We start from the raw sequence: 19007 nt of genomic DNA on the forward strand, positions 1-19007 counted from the left end.
TCCCTGCCCCAATGTGCAGGCAGGGTGCGGGGGTAGCACCAGGTGGGTGGCAGCAGGGCAAGAGCCCCTCTGCCCTACAGACTCCGCGACCAACACCCCACAGGGGCTCGCACACAAACATCTGGCACGTCATCCCATTACACAACACTACCCTTCCCATTATGCCGTGGGAACGCCAGGCTGCAACAATGCCCTCACATCCCATCCTCAACTGAAAAAAGCCCAAAAGTAACCCCTCACACAAAACACAACAACGATGTCTCAGGCAACAGGAGCCTTCCCCACAGGGCTGCCCCTTTGTGCCACAAGTTACAGAGCACAAATACAGCCTGGCCCGGTCACTTGGCCTCAGGGCCAAGGAATGAATGGTCCATGGCTCTGTTGCATTCAGCAGTACAGGCACAACCACATCTCCAGACAGTTTCTGGCATCTTAATCCTACAATCTAAAATTATCTGATGCCCCTTCCCAGTTTTACCCCTATACTTAAAAGCCATTCTGAAACCAAGTGCCTAACATACCTGGATTTTTTAACACTGGCTATACAAATCTGAGGTGATACAATCAAGGCCGGGGGTTCAGATGTCTCTGTCGTTGATGATGCTAACTCGCATTGGCTATCTTGTAATTCTACATCCTTAATAAAGCTTAACTGTATGTAAGATGGAGAGTTTTTTAATGAAAGTTTGGTACATGATGAGGCCATGAGGCTGAGGAACTGCTAATGAAATATTTAGGATACCAAACACAGTGTATCCCACAAATACTCTATAAAAGCTAAACTTAGCCAATTACCTGGATGTAATACTATGCTGATATTACACTTTACCATCACATGACTTTCCTAGAATCCCTTATTTTGGAAACACTTCTCCTAAGCCAGGTGCATTATTCTTCTATTTCTTGTCTTTTTAATAAGGAGGTGTATCTATCTGAGTATTGCCTGTCCTAACCACACACCATGTGAAGTTTCTGTAAGTCTGAAAAAAAAATAATCAAAAATGTTCTTAGCTGCATTTGCAACTTGCATTGGAATGTCAGATTTGCTGGCATGGTTTTACAGCTGAGAGGAGGTGACTTTTAAATAGTATCTGATAACTACGGGAACCAATGAGAAATACAGTGTCTTGTCACGGTAAGGTAAGACATATTCTATGAGGTCTCTGCCTCACACATATCCCTATTTCTGGTGATTCAGTGAATGTGCTCATACTCTGCAAGTAAACCAGTCTTACATACCTATATATATTAGTAGCTACCATGATATCCTGTGCAATATATCTAAGAAATAGCACTGAAACAGGCAATCCTTCTGGTACCAGGATGAATTTTTTAAGCAGGTTTAAGCTATGAACAATTAATGCCGTTTCCCACATTGCCAGAAGAAAGACCACTGTTAAGAACACTTACAAGAGCAGAGAGAGCAATACTTCTGGCTACTGTTCATATTCTAGGCAGATTCTCAGCACAAAATACATAATTAAGTTAGAGTGGTAAAGCATTACAGATTGGCTGGGGCAGCCACAGACTCCCAGTAAAGCAGAATGTTGCTACACACTGGATGTCAGAAAAATCGTATGGGATAAGTACAATCTTCTAAATGGCAAATCACAATGACATATCACTGAATAGCTGCAAATTTAGCATCTGTATTTTAAGACAGGTATGTGGGAGAGCTACTGCATAAGGCACTAGTGAGACCTATTCTTGCATAACACAGAGGCTTCTGGCCAGTATTCTCCAAAAAATTAACTCAGATCACAAGCACAAAGACAGCTGGTAAAGGACATAAGGGAAATGGAAATCTAACTAGAAGGGAAAATTTTAGCTTGTTTATTATCAGAGAAGTTATGATTGCTTTCTGTATACCATCAGGGAATAGATCTGAGTCAGAAGAAAAGCCATGTCAATTAAAGGGCACTAAATTTGAGCTGTCCAGCAGTGATTTTGGCCTTCAAAGCAGTAGCCAGAGTAGAAGGACAAACCCAGAAGACGACTGACTGTTTTAAGAGGGAGTAGGGACTGCATAACAATAAGGCCTGGTCCTCTGTTCCTATTCAGAACTGGAGTATATCCCGAATAGCAAATGATAGGGTTTACAAAACAATTCACAATTAAAGTTTATGAATCATTGTAAAGCAGATCTTAAAAAATAAATACAAAGATAACTTGTTCCAGGAATCTTTCACCTACTGAACAGTTTCACTGTATTTGGGTAAAAATTAATGTGGCACCAGGAACACGTATCTATAAACTCACCTGGTTAGTACATGTTCCACCACTGACCTATCTTAACATGGAAATAACGAGACAGGAAAAAAAATTAATGTATCTCACATGTGAATTATGGTAATTCATACTAGAAATAGAAAACTAATATCTTTAAAAAAGATTTAACAAAAAATTTTACACAGAGGCTAGCTGCCTTCTTACTCAGCTTTACTGTGCAAACACCCATCATTCAGAAGACATCTTTCTACAAATTTCTTTTATTAACTCCTGTCTAGTCTGGAGATGGCTATTGAAGGACAATTTATAGGTCAATGCATTTTTCAGAAGCAGACATCATGATCTATGAGCAATACTCACATTTCAATTAATTATATCTGACTCATAAAGGTAATAATGATATATTCAGTTTAGATTGTCATAAGGTGTTTCATTTGGTACCATGTGACCTTCTGATTATTAAGAAAGTAAAATGACACAAAGTTTGCATTAAAAATTAAATATCCTTCGAATTCAATTAGATTTAAACTTGCTTATTAATAGGAGGTCAAAAGCCCAAATTCAGACTAAAAGCAAAAATATTTAAATACTGTGAATACTGTGTAATACAAAGTTATGCTTACCTCCTCTCAGTGATAGCTTAGTTTCCTGTTTTCCAGACTTAAAATGGTGGGATTTCACTTATGGGGGAAAGATTTATGCCACAGAGTTATGAAAGGCTCATGTTGAATTCGCCTTCCAGAACCAACATGATTTTGAGCAAGTGAATTGGTTTGATAGCTCAGTGAAAACTGGGCTGTTGATTGTTTTTTTCTTAGGTGACATCTGCAGCTGGTCTGGTATCACAGAAGCTTTGTGCTTTTCCTACAGACAGATCTCACCTTTTGTGAGAGTTGGCTGCTACGAAATTAAGATGGAGGTGGCTTTTTATTGCCTTCCTCAACCAGACTAAAAAGATGGCAAACTCCAACCTCTGTTCCTTCAAATCCTTCCTTTACTGTGATGCCAACAAAAAACCTGAGAAGGAAGTGGTAGCTGATGGATACTGTCAATAGTGTTGACAATATGGTTTTGTTATTGCCTTGTGCTCCCCAGCTGCCCCTGTCCAATTTCTGTCTCTTGTAAGCTGTATGGAACGGGTTCTGAGTGTGCACAGCATGAAGGGAAATGGAAACAGGGCGATTACGGGTAATAAAGAAATAATAATAATTCCTCTACCAACATAAAAACCTCTATTCCCATTCAAACCCTAACCACAATGCCTGCCTGCTCCCACAGCAGACACTACTGCCAATTCAGACAGGGCAAGGTAAAAGAATTTTTCCCACAACTTAATCAAAAAAGCTTTCTGAGGATACAGGCAGATGCCCATTTTGACTGTATAAAACCACTGAATGGAATTATGTATGAAGAAGAATGAAAAAATCTGCTGTGGAAAAAGTCCAGCTTGGCCTTTGAAAGCAGTAATGCTTAACTGAAATCTGCTGAACAAACTTGATCTGCGGGACTGCTGAGCGCATTTCAGTTCTCATACTAATGGGAAATACAGCAGTGTCAAATTCTGGTTTTCAATGGAATTGTTTCACCAAACCTTTGTTTCACGGGCCCTTTTTTTGGCAGGACAAATTGTGAGAAGGAGTGTACAAGACCAAGAAGCTTTGTAGCTTACTTCCAAAGAGCATCTGTGTTACTGAGTGACACCCCAAATGGGATGTGCGCTGGAGACCTGATTGCCTCCCCAGTGCTGTTTCACATAGCAGCAGGTGCACACCTGCCCATCCTGACGGGGTGCAACAGGCAGGGGAAAGGTGCACAGCTCTGCACTGACCTGTCTTGACAGTGTGCTAGTGATGTGAGTAAGATTTCTGAGGCTTTTCAAAGGGCAATAAAAAAGGAGGCATAGGCATCTTATAAACACAGATAGAGTCAGACAGAGCTCCAAACCTTAAGGCTAAGAGTGAGATAATTTATTCTCGGGGGGGGGGGGGGGGGGCTGGGGGGAGAATCTGTTTATAAATATGCTTTTCATATTTAGTTAGATTACCACTCTCCATTCCATTTTTCCCTTTCACGTGTACATGAGTTTTACAGTGTAATAATTATAAAGTACCATCTGCATAACGAAATCCCCAGAAACAACTGCAGAGCCTGTGATGATTAGCTTGCATTTCAGAGGAAAAATACAGCATGTATTAATGCTTTACTGAAGGAAACCCATCCGTCTTCTCAGACAGGAGTCTGTCTTTTGTGCTCTCCTCACACTGCAAAACACTGTATTCTACCGTATCTTGACATCTCACAGTCTCTAATGTATCTATTCCCTTAGTGAGCCAGTGAGGTGGGAAGTGCTATCACCCCACTCTGCCCGTGGGAATTGAAGTCAGGAAATACGTCTGCACTGCCAAAGAATGCAGTCCTTGAGTAAACTCCCTCACATGGTTCCTACACCATCCACACTGCATAATGTGAGTTCCTTGCTGGTTTGTGTTTGGAGTCAACTGGTGAGGAAAGACAGTCCACGCCAAGGACTGCCTCTAACACCAAGGTGACAGGCTTGGTTTGGACTGTATCAAACCATCATCTGATACCACCCCATCCCCAAGCACATCCCTGCACATAGTCTAGGACATGCAACATCAGTTTCCAGTTTTCTGCATGAAACCTCTCATGCTGGAGGGTGGTGGGGAGGGGGGTTCACACCATCAAAACCAAAAATTCCCTCAAACCTATGGAAAACAACAGTAATACTGATAATTAAGTGCTGGGACCACCACAGGTGGCCCAGAAGGGACCCAAGGCCACATGATAAATACTGTGGCTCTGGCCAGCCTGATGAGAGGGGATGGGCACCAGGCAGTGTGGCTGGGAGCTGCTCTCCACCTCCACCACTCACCTGTCACCACCTGGAGCATGCTGCCACCCTTCTCAGCGCCTGGTCAGCTGGCCCCAGGCAGCTGCCATGGAGGGACAGCACCCCCCCAGCCAAGCCCCCTCTTTCACTTGTGAGCTGATGTGCAGCTGAGGCTTGACATTGGCCTAGGAGGCAGGGATCTCTCCCTAGGGATGATGTATGAAACAGAAAACATTATGTGATCTACCCAAAGCCATGCTAGAGGCCACTGACTGACACCTAGGATTTATCAGTTTCTTAATTATTAATAGCTTTTCTTTAATATCCATCCTAGAGCAGCCTTCCCCACGCCTGTTAGCTGTCACATAGCACATGCAGTAACTGCAGGGCTGAACAAGACAGGGAGGCAGTGCTCTGCTGACCACTGCCTGGGGCTTTCCAAGCAACCACGTGCATCGCCTGCAAAGCCTGTGCCTACTCGCCTAGGGCACCCCATGTGCTCCCCGTCAGCCAGGTGGCTGAATCCTGTCAAAACCAGCCACACGATCTAATTGCAGAGCTCCTGTTATTTTAATGGCTAGGTATACAGCTAATTGTCCATCTGGGTTATGAAACCTCAGGAACAATGTACTACATAAATACAGTATTACCGTATAACATAAGCGATGCACACAGAAGGAAGACACAATCACTGTCGGTGACTGGTGACAGCTAGAATGTCTCAACTGATAAATAAATTTCACATTGCTGAAGAGAATTACTTGTGTATCACAGCACATAAAATACAGGACTATTTAAGGATATTTTCTCCCCTATGGCTTTGTTTTCAAGTAAACTTTAGCTTTCACTAAAAAAGAGGTGCGGACCGCCAAAGAAAGTGAAGTCCCCGTTTGCTGATGGAAACTGATAAAGTAGTTCTTGTTTCATGCATGTATTATAGACTGCAGTCACCTTAAAAGCTATGGACCATACACATCATATAGCAGTAAAAGTGGGCTAGATTTCCATACATCGACAATATACAACCTCCTGCTGAAAACAGTGATTCCATATGTCAAACACTGACAACCCTGTTATAAAACTTTGAGTTCCATAAACTAAATTTTATAGAATGCCCTAGAAGTATATAATATTTTGATACTGAAATTAGTAATGGTGCTCTCTTCTGTATTTTAGCTATTTCTGAACATCTAAAGGAAAGTGTGCGTTGTTGGACAGTGTGTTTTGTTAAATCTTACTTTTTGATAAGGCCTGGGCAAAAAATTGGCCCATTCATACTGTAGCTTTAAATAGTAAGTGGGACTGTCTGCCCTCTAAGATAAAGAGAAAAACAATTTGCACTTTAAAACAGATTATGGACCTAAAGAAAAAAATGTGTATCTAAATTTAATTACAAAAAATTGTCTTTCTGGCATGCCCCTTTCCCTTGTCTTCAGGGAGGTTTGTGTGTTTGGTTTTTGGTTTTGTTTGTTTGTTGTATTTTTTTTAAGTCTGAATAGATGAGCTTTAAAACAAAATCAAGAGTTTCTGTGTGTTAAAAAAATGGCATTATTTGAATATAGTCATACTCTACTGTTTTTCCTCTATCCTACAATAACCTTGTGATTATAAATTTCCAGTAAAAGAAAAACAAAAAGCAAAAAACTTCCTTTTTAAGCTCAGAATACTGTGCCAATTTTTGTAGAAAAAAAGACAAGGTAATGTTGTAGGAAACTGTCTCTAGTTGAAAATTCAGTCATACTCATGACAATATAGCATAAGGTTAAAAGCTTATTTGAGAGCACTCTGCAGGGTTAAAATCACAGCACCAAAAATAATAATAGCAGCAAGGATTGCAGAACTGCACAGTTCCCGCCAAACAAACAAAATATTGCTTATTTCCATGTTTCAGGTGGCACTGATACAGCCTGATACCCTTTGGACTACATTATATTTACATTTACATTTTCATGTTCAGGTTTCATTATTATATAAAACACAGTCTGACTATACATATTGCTTTAAAGCAATAGTTTTCATAGTTCGTGTCAGTGTGGCATTAAGCACACCAAAATATGTGTTAAAATCTTGACTCCTACTGTAATCTAAACCCGTTTTACAGCAAGCATCTCCTGCCAACCTATGAGATATTCTGCCCACAGCTTCCCCCATTTTATGAAACACAGACTCCCTTGGAGTTATGAATTCAGGACTAACACAGAGCCAGTAGCCTATCTTGCGCATGTCAAGATACTGTCATTCAGCTGACTGGCGGCCTCTTGACTCCTTGACTTTCAGAAATTTTGAACCATCTATTGTGATAATGCATGAAGGAGCTCAGATGGAAAAACACATAGGTCTAGACATGCAGGTGAGACTTTGTGCAGTGGTCTTGGTCAAGTCCAATTGGCAGTCCAATTCAGAGGTCTTGAATTCCGTAAGAACAAATTAAAGGAGCGTTTTGTGTCTAACAGTGAGTTGGACCAGGCAGGAAAGCACTAGAAAATGAAACTCTTGTGGTTAAACAGTCCTTAACTATGTAAACACAAAAATAAAAATCATGGTAAAGGTAACATAAGAAAACTGACATTATCATTGTATTTTCAATATTAACATCTATGATTTTATAACAAAAGACATGTACATACATGTATACCTCTGACTATATTTATATATATGCACATGTATATATACGTCAGCACTATCCGAAAGATGTCAAAATGAACACAGATTAAAGCTAAAAGATTCATTCTGATATGAAGCATCTGAGATGGCTGGTAAGCCTTATTTATATATTTCCTATAGGTTTATATATTTAAAGAAACATCAAAAGTTTTTAACAAGAAAATTTTATTTTCACAGACAGAGCATACTGTTGTGATTGCATTAGAGCAGCTGTACAGTATAACTTCTCTGCTTGCTGACAATGGGTTTTGCTATATTAATTAAATAAGTAATGTGTCTGTGATCTTTATTCATTAAAATTAATGCAATAATATCTATGTTGAAGGTTCATATTGGACTCAACCTGGCAAGCCAAATGAAATGGCTTCAGAGGAGTTACTCTAAGCTTATTCTTGATGCAACACAGAGCACTGACAGGAGTTTCTGTGTGAAATCAGTTTACCCTTGCTTAACTTAATACTCCTCCCCATCAGCAAACACGAGTATCTTTGAAGCACACAAAGATGTCTTGTATTAAACAAAGCTACGGAGACCACAAGTCTCCAGGTGACAGGTCATGCCGGGCACGGAGCCCGCTGGCCGGGTGTATTCCTGCGGCCAGCTGTGACAGGGGAAACGCTGCCGGCGTCACTGCTGAGCTCTGTGGTCCGACTGCGAGCAAAAGCCTTCATCTGGAATTAGCCCAAAGGATGGCACTGCGCACGGCTTGCCATTTCTAGTAACGAGACTTGAAACAAATGGCGAAGGGTTTGTGTATGGAACCCGAGATCCTCTGGTCTCTGGGAATATCTCCTGGCAAAACAGGAACTGCCTTGCTTCAGCCTCCCCTTCGGAAAAGCTGCCCTTCACAAAGGCAGTGTTGGTGAGCATACCACAGGTGATGCCCCTGCACTGACAGGCATATGCACTGCATGAAACAAGATTCTTGCTGCTAATAAGATTCCCAAATCTAATTCACTACACAGTGAGACCAACAGCAGTCTTTCCCACAACTCCGCAGCTACTGGATTAAGATTTGATGAATAGCAGCAAACATGGGGTCAAAGTTCAGCATCAAAACCAGAAAAAACTATTAATATTTTTGTTCCGGTAACTAGGTGGGTTACACCTGAACCCTGGCAAAATTATAAAACGTGAAGGCACCTTTGATTCGTGCCCATCCAAATTTTATAAATAATTAATTCAAACAACATGGAAAAAGAAGAAGATGAATAGTCAGGTAACCTTACACTAAAAAGACTGATTAGAATTGAAGAATCAAGCAGCTGACCCAGCCACCCCCGGTAGTATGACTCACGGTACTATTTTCATATTTGTATTATTTAGTATATAAAAAACTTAGCTGAGAGTCCTGTTCTGCTAAGAAACTGCATTAGATACTCTGAAATTATCATCCCTGATTAATTTTCTACAGAAAAGAAAATGTTTTCATTAAAATTTTATATGTTAAATGTCATCTTTTGATTAAATCCTCCCAAAATCTAAGTACTAAATGTAAAAAAAGTATGAAAAGACCCATCCTCTAACCTACACAGAAATTACTTTTTTTCTTGAGGAAATCAAATACTTTCCATGATTTTCAAAGGCTGGCAGAAGTGAATTTCCAATGAGGTAGGGAGAAGAAATTTGCATTAACTCTTTCTCTAACCCTACTCCACATATAATAAAAAAGAAATCTTAAACAAAGTGTTTGCATTATAAATAGATGAAACATATCAAAAGACAAGAGGGCAGGAGGTGGTTTTTATCTTCCAGCGTTTAGAGGCAGGAAACCGAAGGATGGATAAAATTAGTCAAGTTTTACAGTGAAGAAATATTTGGAACTAGTGAAAGGAACTGATTTCAGGCCTTGCAGGTCCAATACCTTCAAATTTTATTTATTAAATATCAACATTTCTGGCAAAGTAGTACCATAAAACAGTAACTGGAATTAAATGCCACTCATCTGTAATTTTATTCCTATTTGTCTCATGCTGAAGTATTCAAAATTCATTGCTAAGGACTTGCTTCTTTGTCCCTGTGAGGAATATTCAGAAAGGTAAAAAATTTACAGTGATACCACAGATCCTAAAATTAGTGTCTGGCTCTCAGTTGCCCCTGATGGGCTTCCGCACATCTCCCTTCAGTAATGACAGGGAGGGCTTCATGCTCTGTGAGCCTTTGTGGAAACGCATCTTCCTCTTACCTACCCTAATTATTTCTCTCTTTTTTCCCAACTTGCAAAAGTATTTTTACGATGGCAAAGAAATAAGGAACATGCATTACATTAGCTAATATGGGAGTCTTAAGCATTGAGTGCTACTACAAAGAGACACAATCCAGGGAAAACACTAATTAAGGAAGGTCCCTTGTAAATGAACAGCCATAGATGTACAGTGTCTGCCCATTGAGCCATGTGGTTGTCCTTTAATAGAATATGCATTATAAAGCACTAATAAGGCAACAGGAAAAAGGATATGTTAAACTAACTAAAGATTAAAATATATCTATAATTGGATTAATCTGTCAAATTTTTAGAAATAACTAGCTCAGGAATACTGCATATATATTTTACTGATTATATTTACAGGGCTCTATGAGTTTCCCATCATAGCAACTGCAAGTACCAGAGACGGCCTAACAACTTTTTAAGAATCTAGGCATCTCTTTCTATGAAGAATCAATACAGGAGTGTTGCTTACCTTTTACTGATGGAAACTGATGAGCCTGACTATGCTGTCAAAAACATAGTGAAGTTTTATTGAATTCTATTGAAGTTTACAAGATTTTCTTTTTCCAATCAATGTTAACCTATTAAAGACAAGAAGCAGCATATTTTATATTTTTATTTTCACAGAAACTAACAAAAATCAGGAAATTAGATGATTAAAGCTGGAGACTGATCCAAAACCTGCTGAGTGCAGTGAGCATCCTTCCATTTCCTTCAGTGGGTTTTGGATCAGGACTTTGGTAATGAGGATTTAAAACAGCCAAATTAGGTTGCCCAGCCAGCATTAATAAAGTCTTTATTAAACAGTCCTATAACTGCCAGATACGTAGACTGAATAGGCAGTGAAGAACTATGGTCACAGGAACACACTTACAGACCATCTAGTCAGACAGCAGACTTCCAAGGGAAGCCAGCAGCAAATCCTCTGGAAGCATCTTTAACACTTTAGAAATCACAGACACACACATACATTGATTACGCTGTAACTGGAAGTTAGCAGGTGGTCTTTGGGGTACACAGGGTGACAGCATTCTATTCTACCTATACACAGGCTGTTAATCGTCTTATCTAGCTATCTACTACAATGTAAATTTTTAAAATTTTGCTTTTATTCATGGACTTACTCAAGCTATCCTATTCTACTGGACCTTTTCCTTCACTGTATTTTTCTCTGTAAAAGACAAAGAATTTTAATGAACTATGTAAAGGAGTGCTTTCCTCTAACCATTTTTAGATTTGTCACAATTAAATTTTATTGGTCATCATGGAAACAGTATTTAAGACAACCCAAAGTATCTTTTAACAGCCTTCAATATTCCCCACTGCATCCCCTGTTCTCCCATACCGTATCTTCCTCTTTTTTTCTGAATAACACAAAGCCTTAATCTCTTTCTTCAGATGGGAATCTTTTCATGTAGAAGTCTTTTCTTTTTGCTGTCATTCTCTGGTCCTTCCTTCCTTCCTGAATAGATTTCTGGATAAGAAGTGACCGAAGGCAGACACATTATTCATACTGAATATGAGAGTTATCAGTTGGTAAGGCAAATGTTACACAAAAAATACTAAACAAAGTATTACATTCCTTTATAATATATATAGCTTTCTTCTGATACTAACTGAGCAAATACTCCAATTGATCCTTTCCATAATAACGGACAAAAGGTTTTTGATAGTATCTGTTCTGCTGGAGAGGTATCCAAGAAACATTCAGATCGTACCTTCCAAAGCGTTACATATATATTTGTAAAATTACAGATAACACCATACAGCCTTGACCAGTGATCTTTGATAGTCCTTTTGAAGTATCTTTCTGTTTTGGCATTCCAAAATAAATTTGTATTGTCGTCAAATAAGCTGCCTTTACAGATCATTAAAAACTATACTAATACTAAATCAACCCACAGAAACAGCTACCATTTCATGGTATGTTTTAATGGTGTTATGCTTCCTACATTTAGCAGAAGAAATAATTAGAGTATTTTCTCATTATGGCTTATTCTCAGTATTCCTCTGTGCATGTATGTGAGCAAATGCATATGTATGGTAGTAAATGCATTTGTATGCATATGCATAAATAGGTATATGTATTTGTGCATGTGTACGTGTACATAACTAAATATATATATATGTACAGAGAAACAGTGCCCGTCAGTGAAACTGACTTAACATGGCTGCAAGCACACCAACTTTAGCTATGGGACCCTACAGAGAAATGTCTAGTAGAAAGTTCACAGGCCTTTTCTGTTTCATAGGAGATGTTGAATAAAATAAACTCATTTGTAATAAATATGTAGATCTTATAGACTGATTCATAGACATACATATCTCCATCATGCACACAAGTCGCTGAAAAAGAAAATGCCATGCATTTCCAGTTACATTATTCTAAAATGAGCATAGGTAAGATATCCTGGGGGGGGGGGGGGGGGGGGGGGGGGGGGAGTTTTAATCTGGGAGAATACAGCCAGAAAGCATTGAAGAAAAGTCGAGGATGCAGGAATGCCAAGGTGCTATATGGTAACAGCTGTGCTCTGCCATCCTGAAATTCTGTGCGCTGAACAGCAACCTGACAGACACCGGGCTAAAATTTTTGCCAGGGATCAGTGCCACACAAAAGCATCGCGGCCAAACACATCCCTTTGCAGACACAGTGGCTCCATCCCAAGGTTTCCATCATACCAACAGATCTTTCTGTAGAACTGTCCTTGAGGCATATGATCCACTGAGCTCAGAGTCAAATCCAGTACCTATGTGCTGCCAAATGGATGTAGGCAGGGACAAATGTACATGCAGGTCCCTTACACTGTTCACGCACAGTGATTTTCAGTCTGAGGCAACTGGGCTGGGAAGCCAGACAGGTCACTGCTGGTTAAACTCACTCCTAACCTTACCAGCAGTGTCTCCCTGTGCATTACAATGATGCACGTTACTATGACGTCATTTTCCTTGCAACAGTCAACTTTTGACTAGATTGAGTTTACTGAAATTGTTACTGACAGTCCAAGCACACATTATTAAGTGCAAATTAATATAGGTGAAACAGATAGTGAGGTCTTACACGGCAGTTGCACTAACTTTGTAAAAGGCAGTCTTGTAAAAGCGTTGTGAGATTTTTGCTGGAAATAGGCAATAGGAAATATTTCTCCTCACATGTTCCTGCCACTAATTTATTATCTTATGGAGAAGCACCTCAAGTTGCGTCAGCTGAGAGATCGCAGTCTCACTGTGTGCCTGGAAACAAGCATGAAAACAAAAAGGTGATAGCCCTCACACTGAAGAGTTTAAGAATTCCCAGAAAAGTTAGAGCAGTGGGAATTGTGACCTGCAGTAACTTTAAGCATCTGGGTCTTACTAATGAAAAACATGCAAAAGGAAGAACTATACCCCATCTCTGAAAAGAAAGGAGCTACACTACCACTGTCTGTATATTAATATGCGTTTCTTCCCCCTTTTTTAACCCATTCTGCCAGTCTCCATTTTATTCCTCTTTTACAATGCATTATTCACTGAGGACAGCTGTGAAGGACCAAAGAACACAAAACTCGCTGACACTGCTAGTCATCCATTCGCCAAGTAGTACTACCCCTTGTCTGCCTGCAGATTGTGTAGATTTCTGTAGATTGTATCAATCTTCTCAATGCATGAATTAGGTTTCTGTGTTTCTTTTCAGAAGCTATACTGAGAATTTCCTAAATCATGCCCAAAACTAAAACTAAAATGGAAACAGTATCTACTGTATTGGCAAAATTCTAAATGTTTTCAGTTTCTCCCTTTCTCCTTCTTCATCCCCAATCAAAAAATCTTTGTGGGTAATCACTGCAGTTGATGCTACAACCATTGAAGGACTATCATATGTCTGTATGCTGTTCTTACAAACATGAAATTTCTAAGCACAGAAAGCAGTAAGACTGATGTCCTTGGTTCGTTTGTTCAGACCTAGTTATTGAGGCATAAATAGTGTGCAGTATAACATCATGAAATGACCTAGGAGTGCCTATAACACACAGAGACAGTGAGACCTAGAAAAAACAAGAGTACCCAACCTTAACACGGAGAACCAGCACCACCTGATTTCCTTGCCCTGGTCTTACATAGCTTTGGCAAATAATGAAGGATTTTCCCCTTCTGCAATAGATGGAGTTCCATACGTGACTCCCTTAGAGGAACACACAAAGTTTGAATATTAACATTAAAACCCCACAACTTTCATCTGCATTCTTCCCTCCTCCCCTCCCTCCAAAAGAGTTTTCTTCCAAATGTGCATTAATTTTAAGCTATCACAAGTGAAATTCATTGCTGCATTTGATCGGGTTTTGTTTTAAGAACTGGAAAACAGTAAGAAAGTGCATGACAAATGACAGGTTAAATGATCCCCTCTGAGTCACTGAGGTCCATCATTTCATATTTAATAACATTTTACAATAAAACAAGCATACACTTGAACTGATAAAGCATAATGGCTGCTTTGGTGCTGCTGTAGATGTGCATGTGAAGACTTAAAAGAAACACATGGATTACTGACCTGACAGGCCATGACGGTAATCCGAAACAGCTGTTATGGTCTCTGCTGTAAATTCTTACTTCATGGACCCCTGACACAATGGATGGCACCAAGATAGAGGTTTGTAATAGAAATGCTGACACAACCTTATCTGTAGCTGTGCAAACGCTTGCTGCTACAGTTAAACTTTACAACTTGAGCACCACTAGATAAGTTGCTAGTTTTTAATCATATTAATCACAGCTTGGATGTTTCAATTGCCATATATTATCATGCAGTGTGACTATAAAAACAAGAATATTCCCAGCCACTGAAGACCATAGCTGTTATGAAACACAGAAGTATACCCAAACACTTCCCTGTAAGTGCAAATACACTGAATGAAAACCCCAGTAAATTATCCATTTTTTGCTTTGTTTCCCAATACATGGGTTCAACATAATAGCCACAGAAGGTACTCTGAATACAAGAATATCACTGAACAGTAAAAAAACTTCACTAAGATCTGCCCCGTATGTTTCAAAATTTCCTGTCAGCAGTAAAATAAGTCTACTGTCTTCAGTGAAACCGACAGTAGGAAGCCTGCTCTTTCAGAGGGATGCACAGATTATTCTTCACGCACTGCTGTTTTCTTTAAAAGCTGGCTTTCCAGCACTAGTGAGGAGTGGGTGGCAAAACTCTCACTGCTTTCAGTGGTCTGAGATTTGGAGCCTGGGAATATTTTATGTAAATATTTCTCTTCACATTTTCTTTTCATTTGTCCGAGTGATTTACAGTTTTATTTCAGCAAGGAAAGTTTCCTCTCGAAGAAGCTATATTTGGTGCAAACTGAACAGATACTGCATTGGAGCTGAAACCCCTCTATTTTTACTGAATGGGTACAGCTAACTACAATTAAATTAATCTATAAATAAAACTTGGTTGCTTACTGCTCTCTGTTACCCTGAATTTGCAAATCCTCGCATGCTGCATGCCAGTTTACATGCACCAAGTGATATAATCCCACACTGTCAATGCCTACTCTTTTACAGCACCTGTTTATTACACTTTCTGTAGACAACTGTGTTTTCCTTTAAGATGGGTGGTATAGGTATGTAGCCTGTGTGTCACAAAAAGTCCTGTAAGGAATTAAATAGAAAGAGCATGCCTGTAATCATGTGTGGCAGAACAGAGTATGCCATGGACATTTCTGAAAATTGTTAAGAGCTGTAGCAATGCACGGGAGTTGCCATAGTGTTATTCTGACCCCTGAAGGATGGAAACAGAGTTAACTTCATATCCTTTTTTTCAAATTTACTCAGTATACTCTACGAATGTCAAACTCAAAACTACATTAGCAGGATTTATTAGTGCTTGCCCAGAATTATCCTCTAGAATTATGAAAATAGTCATGAATAATGGTGGACTGACTTTAAAATACTGATGTCTTCAGGGAAGCAGAGGAAAAAAAAATATTGTTCAGGATGGTTCCAATGGTAAAATTACTGTGAGTTTGATACTGCATTAAGTCTAATAGGTATGTGAAGATCGTGTTTATCAAGAGATGTAAAAGCCACTCTGCCCTCACCTCTTCTTAACTGAAAAGCATTTTAGTGAAATTTTGCTAGAATAAATCCAGAGTGAAGGAGGGAAGGACATAGGCCAGTGATGATAAGGTCACTTATTTCAGCCGAGTTAAGATTTCATCAGGCTTATATTTTTCAGAAACGCATCTGTTAGAGGTCTAGGGCCTCAGCAGTGCCTCTGCAAGCTTATCTGTCTTCCAGGAGTACTCTTTCCCCGCTTCCCCCCCAAAACAGATAGGAATAGTGATTTATGACTCTAAAATGGATATTAAAGTAAATTATACCGTGATATACTCCTATCTTTGTGGACAATTTGTTAAACAAGTCCATCTGAGTTAAACCAATGGGACTCCTATCACACCTTTACTCTTCACCTACTCACTTCCGAGATGCCTGGATGTGTTAATGGACCACCTTTTAGGTTCCCTGTAAATGTAACAGGTAGGTTAGGCAGTTACAGCTGACAATACTTTCTTTCTAAAGTCAGTCACGCTGGTACGCCAAGACACTAAAGCAGCATCCTGCTAAAGCTGCGAGGCAGTCATTGCACACACCGAGAGGCAACACTATCTATGTTAAGCGCTGCACATACTCGGGGTGAAACTGCTCCAGCTTTGCCTTGAGCGCTGGGAGAGGTCAGCAGAACGACATGCTCGGAGGTAGGCGACAGCGAAGAGGATCAATTTCAATTTCGGTTTTGTTCCTCCTCTGCTCGCTCAGCTGTTGCCATGCCCTGAAGTCCCAGGTTGCCGTGTGACCTTGCCGAGGAGCAGGCGGCCGGATCTGCTCAATGGGACCGTTGTGCAGCCTTGCAGGGGCTCCTCTGGAGCCCTCTCCGCGGGTGTGGCTGAACTAGCAGCTAGGCAGCCTCCTCCCTCACGAACTCCCTGTCCCGGGAAACTCGTCAGGAGCATGCTGATGCAAAAGGCAGCCTGCAAAAGGCAAACCCCTTGTCAGGAGCTGAGCAAGGATCTCCCCTCCTCTGCCCAGGTCTCCATCCCCCGCTGCCGGGAGCGCTACAAAGTTAACCCAAGTGATCGATACGCTACATGAGGATATTATTCGACTATCGGCGACTGATGCCACTGATGTAATCAAGTTACATAATCGCCGTCTTTGCACAAATACATCCACATCTTCCTACAGACAGATCTGCATATCTTCTTCCATCCATTATGCATGAACCCACCAGCAGTACATAAGGGTATATATTTTTTGCGCACACACTATAGAACTTTAGCATTGCAGTGCATTGCACTGCACAACGTCATCACTATCGATTCCCTCAGCCTTCCCCCATTCTTTCTATCAGAATTGATTTTCCAAAGAAAGATTACCAATGTGCATTGCTTGGATCCCTTTAAATCTTTAAAGGCTGAAGTGCTTCCCTCGCTCACTTCTGTTCTTAAGACGATCTTTTCTCTCCTTTTTCCCCTGTCTTGCTTCACACCACAACTAACCGAGGAATTAATTCACACACAGTCCCTCAGCCAGATGCATATATACATGAAATACTGAAGATAGCATCTCTGTTTGCAAATCTTAACTCCCATACACGTGGTCTGAGGTTTCAGTAGGTAAGTTATTGGGTGAAAAAAATATTTTGTAAGAGCAGCTGGATGTGAGATTCTCAGGCTAGTGACATCTATGGTATTACTCTACTACCAAGATGAGATTTTTTTTCTTTTTTTTTTTTTTCCCTTCACCCTCCCTCAGTTTATAATTTCCTTGCAGGCTTTACAGGAACAGTTGTAATCCCAAATTACCAGTGGCATTTAACCCCCTCACCACCAGAGCACTGTACCGTGATCAATAAGGACGGCCACCTTAAAGTTTAACAACTTGAAAAGCAGGGTTTCTTTACCTCCATTGCAGCTATGAAATGCAGCAGAATGCTGCACAGAGTTAGAAACATTTGTTTTAAGCAGCGGATGGGATCTGATCTCATATTAAACAGATTCCATCACGGAGTGCTTCTTTACAACCACATACATTTTTCAGTCAAAAATAACACAAACCGGGGGGGGGGGGGGGGGGGTGGGGGGGGAAACAACGAAAGACTCCTTGCTTTTACTGTACTCTCCCAAATCCAGAGGGTGCAAGAATAAAAAGGGAGGAGAAGATTTTTTATTCTTTTTTTAATTATTTATTTATCGCAAAAAGCACTCACCAGAAGACCTAATGCAGTTATTCCACTCAACTGCCAATAACGGCTGGAGCCCCTCGCATCAGGGTAATGCAGCAATCCTGAAAGTACCCATTTTAATCACACGCCACCCAAGTTTAGCAATGCCGGGCTTTTGCCTGGATAAAATGACCTTACCCACAGGAGTCTCCCGAAATATCCCTCCGGTGCGATCAGTCAGCGAGGCGAGTGCCGGTCACCACACTGCGCACTCGGCCGGAGAAGCCCCGTGTTTACTCCTGGGGCTGAGCTGGCCGCCAGTGCCGCGGACGCGGCGCCCATCCATCCACCGCTGCCAGCTCCGCCGCGGGCGCAGGTAATTCCATACAGACTTCGGCGGCCCCCCGCCCTCCCCCCCCCCCCCCCCCCCCCCCCGAGTCGCCCCTTCCTTCCTAGTTCAGAAAGTGCCCGTGTCGCCGGCGGGAGGTACCATCCAGGTGCAGCGGGGGGGGGGCTGGAGGAGGGGGCGGCCAAACTGGGGGCCACCGCGCCGCCCGCGGGCAGCTCGCGCCCAGCGCGCCCGCCGCCGAGGGCCGGATCCCGGCTGCCGCGCACAAGTGTTGGGCGAGCGGCGGGGGCCGGCGGGGGCTTCCGGGTGCTGGGCAGCTTGGGGAAAGCGCTGCGGGGGAGAGCCGGGGGAGGGTGCTTGCCGGGTCCTAGCACCCGCACCGCCGCGCTACGGAAAAAAAAAAAAAAAAAAAAAAAAAAGAAAAAAAAAAGGGGGGGGGGGAGCAATCGCCGAAGGGAAAGAAGAAAGGGGGAAAAAAAAAAGAAAATCTGTTGTCCGCTTGGCCCGAACGATA

The 19007-nt window shown here is 41.1% G+C and overlaps 1 protein-coding gene across 1 annotated transcript in view; it reads right to left on the reverse strand.

The window, feature by feature from the left end:
* The window catches only part of IL1RAPL1 (interleukin 1 receptor accessory protein like 1), a 766332-nt gene extending 747807 nt beyond the window's left edge, over positions 1 to 18525 (reverse strand). Inside the window, exon 1 of the mRNA XM_055702973.1 lies at positions 18343 to 18525. The gene's annotated coding sequence lies outside the window, so the exon portion shown is untranslated. The remainder of the gene's footprint in view (positions 1 to 18342) is intronic.
* Positions 18526 to 19007: the final 482 nt, after the last annotated feature.

This window comes from Falco cherrug, chromosome 2 (genome assembly GCF_023634085.1).
Source record: "Falco cherrug isolate bFalChe1 chromosome 2, bFalChe1.pri, whole genome shotgun sequence".
Classification (NCBI taxonomy): domain Eukaryota; kingdom Metazoa; phylum Chordata; class Aves; order Falconiformes; family Falconidae; genus Falco; species Falco cherrug.